Below are 19,814 nucleotides of genomic sequence, written 5' to 3' on the forward strand. Positions count from 1 at the left end.
TGGCACATGTGTCTGGAGTTTGTTTGCAATGGCTAGAGGCCCTGGTGTGCCCATTCTCCTCTCTTTCTCTCAAATAAATACATAAGGGGTGGGGAGATGATACCAAAATAGAAAAGAGCTAGTTGGAAAGAAGCAATTTAGTAGTTGGGGTATAGGGAAGGAGAGAATGGAGGGTTGGAGGTGGGGATTAGTATATTGTCTATATGTATCGAAGTTGTCAATACTTTTTTGAAAGCAGACATGTGAGCTGGAAAGATGGCTTAGCAGTTAATGTGTTTCCCTCTGAAGCCTAAGGACCCAGATTTAATTCCCCAGTACCCACATAAGCCAGATACACATGGTGGTGCATGCTTCTGGAGTTCATTTGCAGTGGCTAGAGACCATGGCATATCCATTTTTTTCTCTCTCCCTCTCCTTCCCTCCCTCTCTCATAAATAAATACAAGTAAAAAAATACCTAAAAAAGAGTAGCAGACATGTGGACCAATGGAACACAATAGAAGATGTAGAGATAAACTCACATAGCTATGGACACCTAATTTATAACAAAGGTACCAAAAACATGCTCTGAAAAATAAACGGCCAAGACTGGCATGGTGGAATACACCTTTAACCCCAGCACTCAGGTGGCAGAGGTAGAAGGATCACCATGAGTTTGAGGCCACCCTGAGACTACATAGTGACTTCCAGGTCAGCCTGGACTAGAGTGAAACCTACCTTTCAGTGAGTTGTTGGCCAAGGAGGTCCCTGATGCCCCCAAAACATTATAGGCCATTGCTGAGGCCCTTATTTTTCTACCAAGAATAGATGGTAAGACCCTATTACTGAAGACCCCACATAGTTAGGCTGCAAGGCCACTGATGGAACTGATCTGATAACCTCCTCCATGTAGACCAGCTGACAGAAAGCTGGAAGAAGCCATTCTACATGCAGTTCAATGGGAGAAAGAGAAATCACCAGTAAAGATACTCAACAGTTGACACTGCAAACCTTATATTTGGCCAGCTATGCCAAATGAGCCAATGGTGCAATAGTGGCATGTCTATCATGGTGGAAACCAGCTGCCCTCTAATTGGATTGGAGGCCTACTCCATGGGAGGGAATATATCCCTAACACTGAAAATTTAAAACAGGGGTAGTCATGAGCCCTAGGGTGTAACGTCTGCTGCTGTCTGGCTAAATGTATATACTATGCTTATCAAACCACCCAGTAAGCACTTCTCTTAGTGTTCATACCCTTATATTAATTCTACTCTCACTTTTGGTAGAGAATCTTCTCTTTGCAGATGGCAGTGACCTTGGGATGACTCAGAAAGTATCAAGGTGCTAAAATGACCACAGTGCTCAGTACTGCAACATCTCTATCACACTTTCCAAGGCTCAGGGTCTAATGTGGAAGAGGTGGCGGAAAGAATGTAAAAGCCAAAGGAAGGGTACGACTCCTTATAACATGCTCCCTCCAGACACAAAATGGCCTGGATAGCCATGACCTCACAGTGCCTGACACTACCTACACAAGACCATCATAAGAGGATGAAAAGATCATGACAGCAAAATAAAAGAGAGACTGATTGAGATGGGGAGGGGATGTGATGGAGAATGGAGTTTCAAAGGGGAAAGTCGGAGGAGGGAAGGTATTACCATAGGATATTTTTTATAATCATGGAAGTTGTTAATAAAATTTGAAAAAAAAAAAGAAAAATAGCCCTTTTAATAAATGATGCTTAATAAATGGATATCTACCTGCAGAAGAATGAAAGTAGATCCATATCTCTTACCTGGCACAAAAATCAACTGAAACTGGTTCAAAGACCTTAATTAATTAATTAATTTTGAGAGAGAGCCAGAATGGTCACCCTAGGACCTCTAGCCAATGCAAATGATCTCCAGATACATGTGCGACCTTGTGCATCTGGCTTTATGTGGGTACAGGTACTGAGGAATTGAACCTGGGTCCTTAGGCTTTGCAGGCAAGTGCTTTAACCAGTGAACCATCACCCCAGCCCCCCAAACCTTAATTTGAAACCAGAAACGGTACCATAGCTGGAAGAAAACATAGGGAAAATACTTCAGGATATAGGATGAGGTAAGATTTTGTTGTTGTTAACATTTTTCTCTAGTCCAGGCTGATCTGGAACTCACTTTGTAGTCCCAGACTGGCTTCAAACTTACAGCAATTCTCCCACCTCTGCCTCTTAGGTGCTAGGACTAAATGCATGTGCCACCATGTCCAGCAAGAAATTTCTTTATAGAACCCCAGTTGTGGAAAATAGCCCAAAGAATTGACAAATAGTACTGCATATTATTAAAAAGCTGCACAGCAAGAGACACTATTAACAGGGAGAACAGACAACCTACACGAAGGACAAAAATCTTTGCCAGTGATACTTCAGAAAAGAGATTAATATCTAAAAGACATAACAAACTGCAAAAATTAACCCTCTCCACCCCCCCCCCCAAAAATACCCTGCCAATTGGGCTGGAGAGATGGATTAGCAGTTAAGGCACTTTTCTGTAAAGCCAAAGGACCCAGGTTCAATTCCCCAAGACCCACATAAGGTAGATACATGGAGTGGTACATGCATCTGTAGTTTGTTTGCAGCAGCCAAAAGCCCTGGTGTGCTCTCTCTTCCTCTCTTATAAATAAAAAAGTTTAAAAATGACAATCAACAAATTGGTCAATAAACTGAATACACATTTTTCTAGTTAAGAAATACAAATGGGCCAAGCATGATGACACATGCCTTTAAACCCAGCACCCAGGAGGCATTTAAAAGGGTTGCTGTGCAAAAACAGACATGTAGATCAGTGGAACAGAATAGAGGACCCAGATGTAAGCCTAAGTAGCTATAGTCACCTGATATTCGATAAAAATGCCAAAAATACTCATTGGAGAAGAGACAGCCTCTTCAGCAAATGGTGTTGGGAAAACTGGATATATATCTGCAGAAGTATGAAAATGGATTCTTCTCTCCCGCCATGCACAAGAATTAAGTCCAAATGGATTAAAAACCTTAACATCAGACCTGAAACTCTGAAACTACAAGAGGAAAAAGTAGGGGAAACCCTTCAACATATTGGTCTTGGCAAAGACTTTCTGAATACAACCCCAATTGGTCAGGCAATAAAACCACAGATTAATCACTGGAACCTCATGAAATTACAAAGATTTTGCACTGCAAAGGACACAGTGAAAAAAGAAAAGAGGCAACCTACAGAATGGGAAAAAATCTTCGCCAGCTATATATCTGATAAAGGATTAATATCTAGGATATACAAAGAACTCAAAAAGTTAAATAATAAGGAATCAAACAAGCCAATCAAAAAATGGGCTATGAAGCTAAATAGAGCATTCCCAAAGGAAGAAATACGAATGGCATATAAGCATCTAAAGGAATGTTGTACGTCACTAGTCATCAGGGAAATGCAGATTAAAACTACATTGAGATTCCATCTCACTCCTGTCAGATTGGCCACCATCATGAAAACAAATGATCATAAATTTTGGCGGGGATGTGGAAAAAGAGGAACCCTTCTGCACTGTTGGTGGGAATGCAATCTGGTCCAGCCATTGTGGAAAACAGTGTGGAGGTTCCTAAAACAGCTAGAGATTGAGCTACCATATGACCCAGCTATAGCACTCCTAGGCATATAGCCTAAGGACTCATCTCATTTCCTTAGAAGTACATGCTCAACCATGTTTACTGCTGCTTAATTTATAATAGCTGGGAAATGGAACCAGCCTAGATGTCCCTCAACTGATGAGTGGATAATGAAGATGTGGCACATTTATTCAATGGAGTTCTACTCAGCGGTAAAGAAATATGAAGTTATGAAATTTGCAGAAAGATGCATGGACCTGGAAAGGATTATACTAAGTGAGGTAACCCAGGCCCAGAAAGCCAAGCGCCACATGTTCTCTCTCATATGTGGATCCTAGCTACAGATGATTGGGCTTCTGCGTGAGAAGGAAAATACTTAGTAGCAGAGGCCAGTAAGTTAAAAAGGAGATAAAAAGGGAAGAGAAAGGAAGGGAGGAGGGTGCTTAATAGGTTGATATTGTATATATGTAAGTACAATGATTGTGATGGGGAGGTAATATGATGGAGAATGGAATTTCAAAGGGGAAAGTGTCAGGGGGGAGGGAAGGAGTTACCATGGTATTTTTTTTTTTATAATCATAGAAAACGGTAATAAAATTTTAAAAATTAAAAAAAAAAGAGAGACTGATTAAGAGGGGGAGGGGATATGATGGAGAGTAGAGTTTCAAAGGGGAAAGTGGGGGGAGGAAGGAAATTACCATGGGATATTATTTACAATTATGGAAGTTGTCAATAAAAAAACAAACAAACAAATAAGAAAATGAAACCAGCCTAGGTGTCCCTCAACAGATGAATAAGTAATGAAGCTACAAAGTGTGTGTGTGTGTACAATTCAGCTGCAAAGAGAAAGGAAATTAGGTAACTTGTAGGAAAGTAGATGCAGGTGGAAACATATTAAACTAGATGATGCAGGTCCAGAAAGACAAATACCATATATTCGCGTTCATATGCCTTCTTAGCTTCTAAATGTTAAACATGGAACAAGGTAAAAATGACTGTGAGTAAAGGGGTTCATAATCCAGGAGAAAAGAGCCTTTTATTTTATTTATTTATTATTTTTATTATTATTTTGGTTTTTTTGAGGTAGGGTCTCACTCTAGCTCATGCTGACCTGAAATTCACTATGTAATCTCAGGGTGGCCTTGAACTCATGGCGCACCTCCTACCTCTGCCTCCTGAGTGCTGGGATTAAAGGTGTACACCACCACATCCTGCAGAAAAGAGCCTTTAAAGGAAGGTGGTTAGGAAGACAATAGAACCATGAGCTGTTAAGTAGAAGGGGACATGCTGGAGTGTGGGAGGGAAACAGTGTATCAGGTAAAGGGAGCCCAGGAAGATAGGAGGCAAAGGGAACAAAAGTCAGCCAAAACAATGCATGGGTCAAAATGCCATAAAGAAGTATATTACTTTCTGTGGTGGTTTGACTCAGGTGTCCCGCATAAACTTAGTGGTTCTGAATGCTAGATTCCCAGCTGACGGAGGTTTGGGAATGAACGCCTCCTGGAGGCAGTGTATTGTTGGGGGTGGGCTTATGGGTGTCATAGCCAGTGCCCCCATGCCAGCGTTTGGCACACTCTCCTGTTGCTATTGTCCACCTTATGTTGGCCAGGGGGTGATATCTACCGTCTGTTCATGTTGTCGTTTTCCCTGCCATAGTGGAGCTTGTAAGCCAAAATAAACCGCTTTTTCCTACAAGCTGCTCTGGGTTGGGCAATTTCTACCAGCAATGCGGACATGACTGCAACACTTTCTAAAGTAATATAAAACTCAAACCCCACTGAGGAGGGCTCTCAGTGGAATGCGGGAGGGAAGAGAGTGATGAACCAGTCTGACTTCATCTTAGAGTTACGAGTCATTTTATTGTTAAATCAAAATAAGCTTCATTTCTGGTTCTGTGAAACTTAATTTCTGTTAGGTCTAACTGTACCTTGACTACCTGCCCAGAACTTCCCACCCTGGACCTTCCTGGACAAGGCCTTACCTCATACCTCTCAAGATGTCAGGTCAAGTAATTGTGAACTGCTATTTGCTTCTGTATTTTTGTTTTTGTTTGTTTTTGGTTTTTGCTTTATGGTTTATGGTTTTTGGGTTTTTTTTTCTTTTCTTTTTTTGAGGTAGGGTCTCACTGTAGCTCAGACTGACCTGGAATTCACTATGTAGTCTCAGGCTGGCCTCGAGCTCACAGCAATCCTCCTATCTCTGCCTCCCAAGTGCTGAGATTAAAGGCGTGTACCACCACACCTAGCTTGCTTCTGTATTTTGCTTGCCAAGTTCCCTGTTGGAAATCTCTCAACCTAACCTTATAGTTTGTGAATTATAAAAACCTGCCTTCTGTTTTGCTCAGGGCTGTTCTCTTAAGCCCTGAGACAGCCAGCTGGCCAGCTTCTAGATGCATAATACAGCTTGCTTCAATTTGACCAAATATTTGAGTCAGTGGTTTCTTTGTGTTGTGGGTTTAACATATAGAGGCCCCAGAGAGGCCCTCCTAAATTCTGAGGCTGGACCTTTGCTCCAGGACTCTGGGACTGCAGTGCTGCCTCCACTTGAGACTTTTCAAGGCTCCAAGGCAATTGTCAGAATGAAGTGCGTCACTAAAAGCAGCCAGCAAGCACCTGTTTGAGGAGGCAACCCAGGGTAAGTTATAGTAAAGCATCTCCTTCTATGACATCTGCTATTAGTTCTGGTGGGCTCCCTTCTGGGGACAGTGAGGTGCCTGATGAGGCACATGAACTCCTGCCCAGGGCACTAGCCAGCCATCGCACTGCCCACTGGGTTTTTTGGTGCCTGGTTTTTGGTCCCATGGCTTGTTCTGTGTTTTGTTTGTCTCGTCTGCTCTTTTGTTGTAAGTCTTCCCTGATCTGGACTTGGGGTGACTGAATGGATAGATATAATGGGTAATAAGACAAGCAAGCATGACACTCCTTTAAGTTGTGTTTTAAGAAACTTTAACAAACTTTACCCCCCTTTCAGTACAGACCCTAGTTCTTTAATTTCCCTGCTTGATTCTGTTTTCTTTAACCACTTCCCCACTTAGGATGACTGCCAACAGATTCTCCACTCTCTCTTCACCATGGAGGAGAGGGAAGAAATCCTGCAGAGGTGGCTGAAGCTCTGCATAAGCACTCTCACTAATGACCAGAGGACAGTAGCAATTGACCAGGTTTTACCCAAAAGGCGACCAGGATGGGACTATGGGACGGAAGAAGGTAAGAGGTCTCTTGGTGAGTACAACCAGGCTCTATCGGAGGGTCTTAAGCAGGCAGCTCACAAGCCTACTAATCTATCTAAAGTAGCTGAGGTAAAACAGAGCTCAAACGAATCACCTTCAGCATTTCTCGAGTTCCTCAAGGTAAGTAACCTGGCTTTTGTAGTAAAATAAAAAAAAGAGAATTATTAGAGATAGCTCAAAAGGTGTTTAACAATAGAGATGGCAAAGATGGTCTGCTAATGAAAATAAATAGGGCCATGATGGCTGCACTGTATACTCCTGGCATTTTCAATTCTGGGCAAACACATGCCACATATGACAATAAGAGGAAGCCCCAGCTACCAAGTCAGTGTGATTACTGCAGGGAACTGGAACACTGGAAAATGAATGTGCCCTGTTCAGAGACCATAGCTGATGCTGCAAATCTAGTAAAAGAAGTAGACAAGCTTATTTTGGGGCAGACTTTAATCATAACTGCTCTTCATGGTGGAGGCCCTAGGAGGGATATCACCAGCTGCTGGATATCAAATGCCCGTCTCACCCAATACCAGGCTCTGCTCTACAGACTGACCTTTGACAAATTCACGACAGTCAATCCTGCCACCTTGCTGTCTGATGACAACCCTGAAACACCAGTCCATGACTGCTTGGAAATGTTGGACATCATCCAAGGTACCTGACCAGACCTGATAGACATTCCTCTCACCATCAGAGATGCAGACCTTTACATGGATGGCAGCAGTTTTATCCAGGATGGAATAAGGTATGCAGGGGCAAGAGTAGTTATAAGCCAAAAAGAAATTATTTGGGCACAGGCTTTGTCCAGGGACTCATCAGCCCCAAATGCAGAGATCATTGCCCTGACTCAAGCACTAAGGTGGGCAGAAGGAAAACAGGTGAACATCTACACAGACAGCTGCTGTGCTTTTACTACAGCACATGTACCTGGACAGGATACAGAGGGACTTTTAACTTCAGATGGAAGGCCTATCAAAAGTAAACAGGAGGGCTAGAGAGATGGCTTAGTGGTTAAGGTGTTTGCCTGCAAAGCCAAAGGACCCAGGTTCAATTCCCCAGGACCCACATAAGCCAGATGCACAAGGTGGCACATGCATCTGGAGTTTGTTTGCATTGTCTGGATGTCCTGGCATGCCCATTCTGTCTCTCTGCCTCTTTCTGTCTCTCAAATAAATAAATAAATTTAAAAAACAAGTAAACAGGAAATCATTCAATTGCTAGAGGCTATCTGGCTACCAGAAAAATTCACCATTATGTACCAGCCTGGACACCATAAGCTCAACAAAACCATCAAGGCTGATGGACTCTGCGAGGTGGGAAAATTTGCATGCCAATACTATTGGGGTGAAAATGGTTAGCTTACCTTCATCAAGCAATGCATTTATCTCCCCAAGAAGACTTCAGAACTCATTTTACCCCATGTCTGGCATCCTGGACATGGAGAGGTACTCAAGACATCTCAGACCATCGTATGACCTGTGTACAGGTAAATGCCCAAAATATATACTTCCACGGTGAAGCAGAAGTCAAGGTACTGTACCCAGTGAATTTTGGGAACTGGACTTTACTGAAATTACACCAGGACTATATGGATATAAATACTTTCTGGTTTTTGTCAACACTGTTTTAGGCTGGTAGAAGCCTGTCTAACCTGAGCGGAAACAGCTCAGGTAGTAGCTAAGAAATTAATAATGGAGATTATTCTCCAATTTGGCCTTCTCATGATTTTGGGGTCTGACAATGGCTCAGTCTTCATGGCTAAATTATCTCAATTAATTTCCAAGATTCTTTATATAAATTGGAAACTATGCTGTATGTACCGTCCTCAGATATCAGGAAAAATAGAAAGGATGAATTGGACATTAAGTTACTGGTGGTAACTGGGTAGATCTCTTGCCTTTTGCCCTATTTAGGGCCTCCTGCATGCCTAACCAGGAAAAATTCACCCCTTATGAAATAGTCTATGGGCAACCTCCTCCTGTGATTCCCAGAATACATCAAGATCTTCTAGGAGACTATCCAATCTCTGAGACACTTAAGCGGTTACAGCTAACCATGGATAAGATCTTTTCTCAGGTTCAGGCTGCCCAAACTGTTGGATCCAAATCACCTGACCACTCATTCCAACCCAATAAAAGTTGCTGGTATTCCTGCTTGGGTCCATCACTAACACCTTAACAAGGCATCCAAAGAAACAACGGGAAAAGTACCCAGTTGTAGGAGAACGTGGCCCTTTTAAGATTTCTAAGGTTTAGTGTTTAGCTACTAATCTATTCTTGTTTTCCTTATGGCTATGGATGTCATAACAATAACTTTAACCTGTTGAATTGTACGCATACCCTTGGGTTTTAGCTATGAAAACCCCAACAAACTTCCCAAATGGGAATGGGAACTTAGACTAACTGGGACTGAGAAAACATTAGATAAAGTTATAACCACTGACCAACTTCAACTAAAGACAGATTTATGTAAACTGTTCGACAGCCTTGATGTTCGAATTCATCCAAGAGGTGGACAAACAAGCATTAGAAAATAGAGATGTGGGAATCTAAACCAAGGAAAGCTACCTGCAAGGCATCTTGATATATGCCTGTCCTGCCAAAGGAGACAGAACCTGTAGCACAAATGATGAAATCATTGTGCATTTTGGAGATGTGTAAGTATTCAGCCTGGGAAAAGTCCAAATTTGACCTTATCATTGTAACTCCTAACCCTAGGTGATATACAGGGACAAGGACTATGTATCACATCCAACCTTTCTAATAACTTGGCACCTCTTCATTCAGATAATCATGCTACCGATCCTCAAAATCTACCTGCAAAGGTACCGAGAAAAAGCCATTGTTTCTCCCTGCCCCCTCTGGTGCCTGGTGGGCATGCACCAATGGTATTACACAATGCCTGTCAGTCTCCTGTATTGCACATGGAACACATCCATTGTTTTGTGTCCTTACATTCTTCCTCCAGTTTATGTTTATGATGGAGATGCAGGCTGCTTACATTCAACTATAACATCAGACCACCCCGATCCAAATGAGTTCCCATTCTGGTTCCACTGTTGGTGCAGGAATGGCAGGGTCAGCAGCCTTAGGAACATCAATACTAGTCCTGCAAGACCATGCATTCAAAACCCTAAGCCCTCAAGTCAAACAAGACCTAGGATATTTAGAAAAAAATCAGTTTCTGGGTTGGAAAGACAGGTAGACTCTTCAGTAGAAGTAGCGCTATAGAATAGGAGAGGCCTTGACTTGCTTTTCATGAAACAAGGAGGGCTATGTGTGACCTTAGGAGAAGCCTGCTGCTTCTATGCAAACCAATCAGGTGTAATTAGAGAATTCAACTGGCCCCCCCTGGCTAATTACTTTTATTTCAGCTGCAGCAGCTCCCCTAATATTCCTCTTGATGTTATTCACAATTGGACCTTGTGTATCACAAATTTTATTTCTCATTAAATAGAAAGTGCTAAAATATTTACTCTCCATTGGCATTATCAGCCTATACAATAGTCAGAACTAACCATTCCCTATCAAAGATTCGAAGACAAGGCATGGGGGGGGGGGATGATGAACTAGTCTGACTCCATCTTAGAGTTAGGAGCCATTTTATTGTTAAATCAAGATAAGTTCTGCTACTGTGAAACTTAATTTCTGTTTGGTCTAACTATATCTTGACTACCTGCCCAGAACTCCCCATCCCTGGACCTTCCTGGACCAGGCCTTGCCTCATACTCTCCTAAGATGTCATGTCAAGTAATTGTGAACTGCTATTTGCTTCTGTATTTTGCTTGCCAAGTTCCCTATTGGAAATCTCTCAACCTTACAGTTTGTGAATTACAAAAACCTGCCTTCTCTTTTGCTCAGGGCTGCTCTCTTTTTTTTTTTTTTTTTAAATTTTTTTTTTTGTTCATTTTTTATTTATTTATTTGAGAGCGACAGACATAGAGAGAAAGACAGATAGAGGGAGAGAGAGAATGGGCGCGCCAGGGCTTCCAGCCACTGCAAACGAACTCCAGACGCGTGCGCCCCCTTGTGCATCTGGCTAACGTGGGACCTGGGGAACCGAGCCTTGAACCGGGGTCCTTAGGCTTCACAGGCAAGCGCTTAACCGCTAAGCCATCTCTCCAGCCCCAGGGCTGCTCTCTTAAGCCCTGCCTTTGGGTGAGATAGCCAGCTTGCCAGCCTCCAGGTACACAATGCAACTTGCTTCAATTTGACCAAATATTTGAGTTGGTGGTCTGTTCTTTGTGTCATGGGCTTAACAAGAGGATATAAGAATATAAAGGTTTTGTTTAGTTTTGGTTTTCAAGGTAGAGTATCAATCTAGCCCAGGCTGATCTTTTTTTAAAAAAATATTTTATTTTTATTAATTTATTTGAGAGAGGGAAAGAGAAAGAGAGAGAGAGAGAGAGAGAGAGAGAGAGAGAAAGAGAGAGAAAGTTTCAGTCTGGTTCGCATTGCTGGTAGAAATCACCCAACCAAGAGTAGCTTCTGGGAAAAAGAGGTTTATTTTGGCTCACAGGCTTGAGGGGAAGCTTCATGATGGCAGGGGAAAACGATGGCATGAGCAGAGGGTGGACATCACTCCCTGGCCAACATAAGGTGGACTACAGCAACAGGAGGATGTGCCAAACACTGGCAAGGGGAAACTGGCTTTAATACCCATAAGCCCGCCCCCAACAATACACTCCCTCCAGGAGGCATTAATTCCCAAATATCCATCAGCTGGGAACCTAGCATTCAGAACACCTAAGTTTATGGGGGACACCTGAATCAAACCACCACAGAGAGAGAGAGAGAGAGAATATATATGGGCGTGCCAGGGCTTCCAGCCACTGCAAATGAACTCCAGATGCATGTACCACGCTGTGCGTCTGGCTTACATGGGTACTGGGGAATTGAACAGAGGTCCTTTGGCTTTGCAGGCAACTGCTTAACTGCTAAGCCATCTCTCCAGGCCCCCCCCCCCTCAATCTTGAATGCACTATGTAGTCTTAGGGTGGCCAGGAACTTATAGCAATCCTCCTACCTCTGCCTCCCAAGTTCTGGGATTAATGGTGGTTTGATTCAGGTGTACCCCATAAACTTAGGTGTTCTGAATGCTAGGTTCCCAGCTGATGGATATTTGGGAATTAATGCCTCCTGGAGGGAGTGTATTGTTGGGGGCGGGCTTATGGGCTTTATAGCCAGTTTCTCCATGCCAGTGTTTGGCACACTCTCCTGTTGTTATTGTCCACCTTATGTTGGCCAGGGGGTGATGTCCACCCTCTGCTCATGCCATCGTTTTCCCCTGCCATCATGAAGCTTCCCCTCAAGCCTGTGAGCCAAAATAAACCTCTTTTTCCCAGAAGCTACTCTTGGTTGGGTGATTTCTACCAGCAATGCGAGCCTGACTGCAACAACCACCATGCCTGGCTTTCTTTCAAACAAATTAGGGCATATTAGTGCATGCCTTTAGCCCCAGCACTCTGGAGGTAGAAGTATGAGTATTACTGTGAGTTTGTGGCCAGCCTGGGACTACAGTGAGCTTCAGCTGGTCAGCCTGGCCTAGAATGAGACCCTATTATGATAAATATATAGCCAAAATTATACCAAATTGGGAAAAAAGCAATGCATTTCCACTAAAATGAGGAACAAGACAAGGGTGTTCACTGTTCTCAGTTTATTTAATATAGCACCTGAAGTCTTAGCTATAGCAATAAAACTAGAGACACAAATAAAAGTGATACAAATTGGAAAGGAAGAGGTCAAGTTATTATTATTATTTTTTGTTTTGTTTGTTTCTCAAGGCAGGGTCTCACTCTGGCTCAGGCTGACCTGGAATTCCCTATGTAGTCTCAGGGTGGCCTCGAACTCACGGTGATCCTCCTACCTCTGCCTCCCAAGTGCTGGGATTAAAGGCGTGCGCCACCACGCCCGGCTGGAAGAGGTCAAATTATTATTCACACTTTAGGGACCCTAAAGACTATAAGCAGATAGTTGGAGCTGATAAACACTTAAAAATTTTTTTTTGTTTATTTTTATGTATTTATTTGAGAGCGACAGATAGAGAGAGAAAAAGAGGCAGATAGAGAGAGAGAAAAAGAGAATGGGAGCGCCAGGGCCTCCAGCCACTGCAAACAAACTCTAAACGCATGTGCCCCCTTGAACATCTGGCTAGCGTGGGTCCTGGGGAATCGAGCCTATAACCTGGGTCCTCAGGCTTCATAGGCAAGTGCTTAACTGCTAAGCCATCTCTCTCAGGCTTCATAGGCAAGTTCTTAACTGCTAATCCATCTCTCCAGCCCTGATAAACACTTTTAGCAATGTAACAGTATACAAGATTAGCACACAGAAATCAGTAGCTCTCCTATATACCAACAACAAATGTGCAAAGGATGAAATCAGGGGAACACTCCCATTCACAAATGCCTCAAAAAAAAAAAAAAGTAATAAAATACCTTAGAATAAACCTAACCAAGGAAGTGAAGGATCTTTACAGTAAAAAATTTAAGATACTCAATAGATAAATTGGATAAGACACTAAGAAACGGAAAGATATTCTTGGATTGGAAGAATTAATGTTGTGAAAATGTTAATTTTTTTATTGACAACTTCCATAATTATAGATAATAAACCATGAAAATTTCCTCCCCCCTCACTTTCCCCTTCACAACTACACTCTCCAACATATCCCCTCCCCCTCTCAATTGGTCTCCCCTTTATTTGACATCACCATCTTTTCCTCCTATTATGAGAGTTGTGTGTAGGTAGTGCCAGGAACTTCAAGGTCATGGGTATGCAGGCCATTTGTGTCTAGAAGAGTGCATTGTAAGGAGCCCTACCCTTCCTTTGGCTCTTGCGTTCTTTCCACCATCTTTTCTGCAATGGATCAAGAGACTTGGAAGATGTAATAGAGATGTTTCAGTGCTGAGCATTCCTCTGTCACTTCTCCTCAGCATAATGGTGCCTTTTGAGTCATCCCAGAGGTCACTGCCATCTGAAAAGAGAAACTTGTCTAAACAAAAGTGAGAGGAGCATTAATATACTGGTATGAACATTAAGAGAAGTGCTTACCAGGCAGTTTGATGAACATAATATATATATTTAGCCAAGTATTACACCCTTGAGCTCTTGACCTCCCCCATCATAGGTTATCAGTATCAGGCATTGTGGTGGTTTGATTCAGGGGTCCCCCATAAACTTAGGTGTTCTGAATGCTAGGTTCCCAGCTGATAGAAACTGGGGAATTAATGCCTCCTGGAGGAAGTATATCGTTGGGGGTGGGCTTATGGGTGATATAGTCAGTTTCCCCATGCCAGTGTTTGGCACACTCTCCTGTTGTTATTGTTCACCTTATGTTGGCCAGGGGGTGATGTCCATCCTCTGTTCATGCCACCATTTCCCCCTGCCATTGTGGAGCTTCTCCACAAGCCTATAAGCCAAAATAAACCTTTTTTTTTTTCCCCACAAGCTGTTCTTGGTTGGGTGATTTCTACCAGCAATGTGAACGTGACTGCAACAGGCATGTATTACCATGTATGGAATGGACCTCCAATTCAATTAGAGAGCAGTTGGTTTTCCCCCATAATAGACATGCCATTATTGCACCTATTGGCTCATTTGGCCTGGCTAGCCAAACTTAGGACTTGCAGTAGCCACTGCTGTTTATCTCCACTGATGACTTCTCTCTCTCCCATAGAGCATCACACAGTGTTGTTTTTTCTAGCTTTTAGTAAACTGGTCTATAGGAGTAGGATTTCAGCTCAGTTTTAGCAAGATTTCTCAATGACCTTGCAGTCTAAGCATGTAGAGTCTTCAGCAATAGAGTCTTACCATGTATTCCTGGTATTAAAAAAACATGGCAATGGCTTGTAATGTTTTGGGGGCATTGGGGACATTGTTGGCCACCAACTCACTGTAGGGCATCCCATCCCTGGCACTGAAATTGTTTTAGAAACACTCTATGGCTTCTGTGTGCACCATTGTCCAAAAAAGTAGGTATTACAGTCAGGTTCACATTGCTGGCAGAAATCATTCAACCAAGAGCAGCTTAAGGGAGGGGAGAAAAGGTTTGTTTTGGCTTACAGCTTCAAGGGGAAGCTTCATGATGGCAGGGGAAAATGATAGCATGAGCAGAGGGTGGACATCACCTCCTGGACAACATCAGCAGGAGACTGTGCCAAACACTGGCAAGGGAAAACCGGCTATACTACCCATAAGCCCACCCCCCAAAATACACTGCCTCCAGGAGGTGTTAATTTTTACCTCTCCATCAGCTGGGATCCTAGCATTCAGAACACCTAAGTTTATGGGGGACCCTTGAATCAAACAACAACATTCCATCCCTGGCTTCCATAAATGGATAACCATACATGATATAAAATACAGTGTATTCAGTCCAACTTTAAAAGCCCCCACAGTTTTTATCAATTCCAATGATATTGAAACATTCCCATAGTCTGAGATCTTTTAACTGAGCCATAAAACAAAACAAAAAAAAATCCAACCAAAACCCATAATGGCACAGAATAAATACTCACACTGCAAAAGATGGCATTGGGCATAGCAAAGAAATATTCAACCAATACAAGATTTAAACAGGGAAAACACCAAACTCTGTAGCTCCAAGTCCAACAGCTCTACTCAGTAACAAATTTCCAAGTCTGATAATTCTAACCAGAAACAAGTCACTGGAGTTCCAATTCTGCCCCTCCAGCTAGACTACTCACAGTCCTGGAAAACTTCATCTGGGGCCGGCAACTCTTCTTAGCAACCATCTTGTGATCCTGGCATCTCCACTGCAAACCACAGTTCATCCTCATGGCTCCATCAGGTCTCCATGCAGGCATCCAGCAAATCTGCTTCACACTGCCCATGGCTGTTTCAAAAACATGGGACTGTGTTGCAAATTCAATGACCATCTCTTTCCTGCATTGCTTCTCCTCCATAATACCAGGTGGGGTGCCAATTTTTTTGTTAACCCATGGGGAATAAAGCAAACTGAAGAATAAGACACTCCTTCACCATTCAGGCCCCTTCAAAAGACTGCATTCTTTCTGTTGTCTCAGTGTAGTTCAACAGACCTAATCTCAATGGTTGTAATCTCTCATACAATTGCAGCTGAATGGGCATAAGTTTTGGCCCAAAGATTTCATTTTTTTCTGTGCTATAGTCCTCTGATCATGCCATTCCATTTCTACACAATGCAACCCTGCACCAATTCTTAGGACATGGGTATAACAGCAAGCCTCTCACACAAACTGCTTCAAGCCCAGTCTAAGCAAAACTCTTTTTCACCCTCAGAAGCCAAACCTCATAGTCCACAGTTCCTACTGCATTCAGTTCTTTTAACTCTGACCAGAATAATCAAGCTGTACTTACAGCACTATAAGGCTTCTCTTAGGCCAAGGTTTTAAATCCTTCCACACTCCTCTTGAAAATCAGCTCTAAAAGGCCAAAGTTGGACTTCCAGTTAAGATGGTGGCATAGATACCATGCCAAAGCAGCCTAGGGGGGAGAAAGACCAAAAAAACTCAGCAAAATACACACTATTACTAAAAAGTGAGGTGTATAGGAAACTGAAGCGGCAGCAGAGAAGTAGAAGAGTTCCAGAGCATCCAGAGCCTGCACAGGCGGGTAAAGCGGCCCCAGCAGCTCCGCCAACTGTGGCGGCGGGGCGCACCAGAAAGCCGCCAGACTCACCTCCAGCTGCAGGAAAAACCAGGTGCGGGATTTTCCCCTCACACTGGCGCTCTCCACAACTCAGGAAATGTGAAGGGAGAGCGGCAGTGAGCAACGGAGGAGCAGACCTCGAGGTAGAAGAACACGTGGAGCAGCGAGAGAACCAGAGCAGCTGCAGCTCCCTCTCCTCCCCCACTGCCTGAGCCCAGCTCCAGCGAACAGAGCAGTGGTTCTAGGACCTGGACTCACAAACTTGAGCTGACAGTGGGACCCAAGCAGGAGCAGAGTCCGGCAGCAACATCAGTGCCTCTGGCACCGGTAACAGCGGCCCCAGCAGCAGCAGACCCAGGAGCAGCAGGAGCAGCAGATCCTGCAGCAGCAGCTTCAGTGGCAGCAGCAGCAGTGGACCCAGCAGCAGCAGCTTCAGCAGCAGCAGTGGCTCCAGCAGTGGCAGCTACAACAGCAGCAGCAGAGGCAACAGACCCAGCAGTGGCAGCTTTAGCAGCAGCAGTTCCAGCAGCGGGGTTGCTGATCTGCAGGGCCACAGTTGCCAGGCTCGGTTTGCCCTGCAGGAAAAGCCAATGCCCAGCTCCAGAAATCAGAACAGCAGCCCAACGACCCAGGCAGCAACTTGACTGAGACCAAAATCATTCAAGGTAACTGGGATTGAACCAGGGAAGGGTCTCACTTGGTCACAAGCTGACTTGGATCCCTCAACAGACCAGAAATCTTAAACTCTTTATTGATAGAGGATCTGGTTGTTATAATAACTACTCTTGCATACATACTTGGGGCTGTTTTTGATTTAATGTGTACAGTGTTTAGTTAACTTTTAGAATCCACCTGTATTTTATTCCACTCAACCTACTTGAATACTCCCATAGCAGGGAAACTCAACCCCTAGGAGCACCTTTGTAGATACTGAGAATCTTAAGAGCCACACCTAACACCTTAAGCTCCTACCCTGAAGATATATAACATCAAATCAATTGATACAGCTAAGAATACCCAGCTAGCTAGAAAATCCAAGCATTAACTTAATCCAAGGTGCAAAAATATATACATTATAACACAAGAAACACTAAAAAGCAAGATGAAATAAATCCACCTAAAAGTATTAATGCATCAGAAATGACCTCCAGTGAGAACGAGTTAGAGGAAATGCCTGAGAAAGATTTCAAAAGAATGATTGTAAATATGTTCAAAGAGGTCAAAGAACAAATCAAGGAATCAAAGAAGAAATCAAAGAGGAAATCAAAGGAATCAAAGAAGACGCAAGACACCAATTTAATGAAATAAAGAAGGCAATAAAAGGCTAAAGCTGGATCTGGTGTTCTGATCAGCTATGCTGGATGCAGTGGGGCCAGGGGGTGGATGAGTTTTCTGTTGCTTTGTTGGATGCCTGGAGCTCAACTGGAATTGCTCAGCTGGTCCCGTTTGTGATCTCCATCAGCAGCTGCTCAGCTGGTCCCTGCCGTTTTCTCCTTTAGGTTTCTCAACTTGGCAAGGAGGCTGGTGTGAGTGGAAAACCCGTTCACCTGGTTTCTGCTCCTGTCACTCCACACTGGACTGCCTGTCCAGTGCCTCAGTGGGACTCTAGCCAGTTTCCTGCTAGTGTGTTTTCAGAGGGGCCCACCACACATCCCCGGGCTGGCTTTTAGCTCTGCCCAGTAGGTTTGCCACCCAGTGCCAAACTCCCAGTAAAGTTTTTGCCTAGCCTGCTGCCCCTGGCCCTGCCCCTGCACTCCTGCCACCATCCCTAACATCACCCTTGCTCCCAGTGAAAGCCATGTCCCCGTGAGGGTTTGCCCTGTGACTCACTGCCCCCCTCCTGGGTCTATGAGGGCTGTGAATATGATGGGGAGGGCCTTCTGACAGGAGGGGGGGGGAGAACCCAAAAATTTAAAAAATATTTTTTTTATTAGAGAGAGAGAGGCAGATGGAGATAGAATGGGTGTGTCAGGGCCTTTAGCAGCTGCAAACAAACTCCAGACATATGTGCAACCTTGTGCATCTGCCTTATGTTGGTTCTGGGGAGTTGAACCTTGGTACTTTGGCTTTATATGCAAGTGATTTAACTGTTAATCCCATTCTCCAGCCCATGGCTTAATTTTTTTTTTTTTTTTTGTTTTTGTGGTAGGGTCTCACTCTAGCACAGGCTGACCTGGAATTCACTATGGAGTCTCAGGGTGGCCTTGAACTCACAGCAATCCTCCTACCTCTGCCTCCCAAGTACTGGGATTAAAGGTGTGCAGCATCACACCTGGCTTAAAAATATTTTTTTTAAGTATTTTTATTTATCTGTGAAAGAGAGTATGGGCACATCAGGGCCTCTTGCTATTGCAAAGGAACTCCAAGCTCGTGTGCCACTGTGCATTTGGCATTAGGTGTTTGCTGGGGAATAAACCCCAGGCTGGCAGGCTTTGTAAACAAGTGCCTTTAACTGTTGAGCCATTTTGAAAAATAGTCTTACTGTAGCACAGGCCTACCTGGAACTCACTCTGTAGCCCAGGCTGGCCTTGAATTTTTGGAGATCTTTCTTCAGTCTCCAAAGTTCTGGGAATACAGGCATGAGCCACCATGACATCTTTCTGAGTCTAACATTGTGCCTCACCTTTCTGAGTGCTAAGATTTCAGATGTGTGTCACCATACCCAGCTTGAGACTCTGGTGTTTAATGACTGTTAGACCTCTTACTTTGGAGGCTTACCATGTGAATATGCTTCTGCATTAACCTCTTTGTTCTGTCATTGCTTTGTGTTTGTTATGCTTTTCTTAAAAAAATTTATTTATTTATTTATTTATTTGACAGAGTGGGAGGGGGGAGAGAATGGGTGTGTCAGGGCCTCTAGCCACTGCAACCAAACTCCAGACACATGCACTACCTTGTGCATCTGGCTAACGTGGGTCCTGGGGAATCAAACCTGTGTCCTTTGGCTTTGCAGGCAAACACCTTAATTACTAAACCATCTCTCCAGTCCTGTTATGCTTTTTAAAATCTATATTTATTTATTTATTTGAGAGAGAGAGGGGGAGAGAGAGAGAGAGAGAGAGGGAGAAGATGGGCATGCCAGGGCCACCTGCCACTGCAAATGAACTTCAGATGCATGTACCACTTTTTTTTTTTTTTTTTCAAGGTAGGGTCTCACTCTGGTCCAGGCTGACCTGGAATTACATGCACCACTTTTTGTGTATGAATTTACATGGTAAATTAAACTCAAGCCATCAGGCTTTATATAAACAAGTGCCTTAACCACTGAGCAATTACTCCAGCCCTGCTTTTTTTAAAAGAATAATCATTTATTCAATTAAATATAACGAGAGTTGGC

The sequence above is a fragment of the Jaculus jaculus genome, chromosome 4 (assembly GCF_020740685.1).
Source record: "Jaculus jaculus isolate mJacJac1 chromosome 4, mJacJac1.mat.Y.cur, whole genome shotgun sequence".
Classification (NCBI taxonomy): domain Eukaryota; kingdom Metazoa; phylum Chordata; class Mammalia; order Rodentia; family Dipodidae; genus Jaculus; species Jaculus jaculus.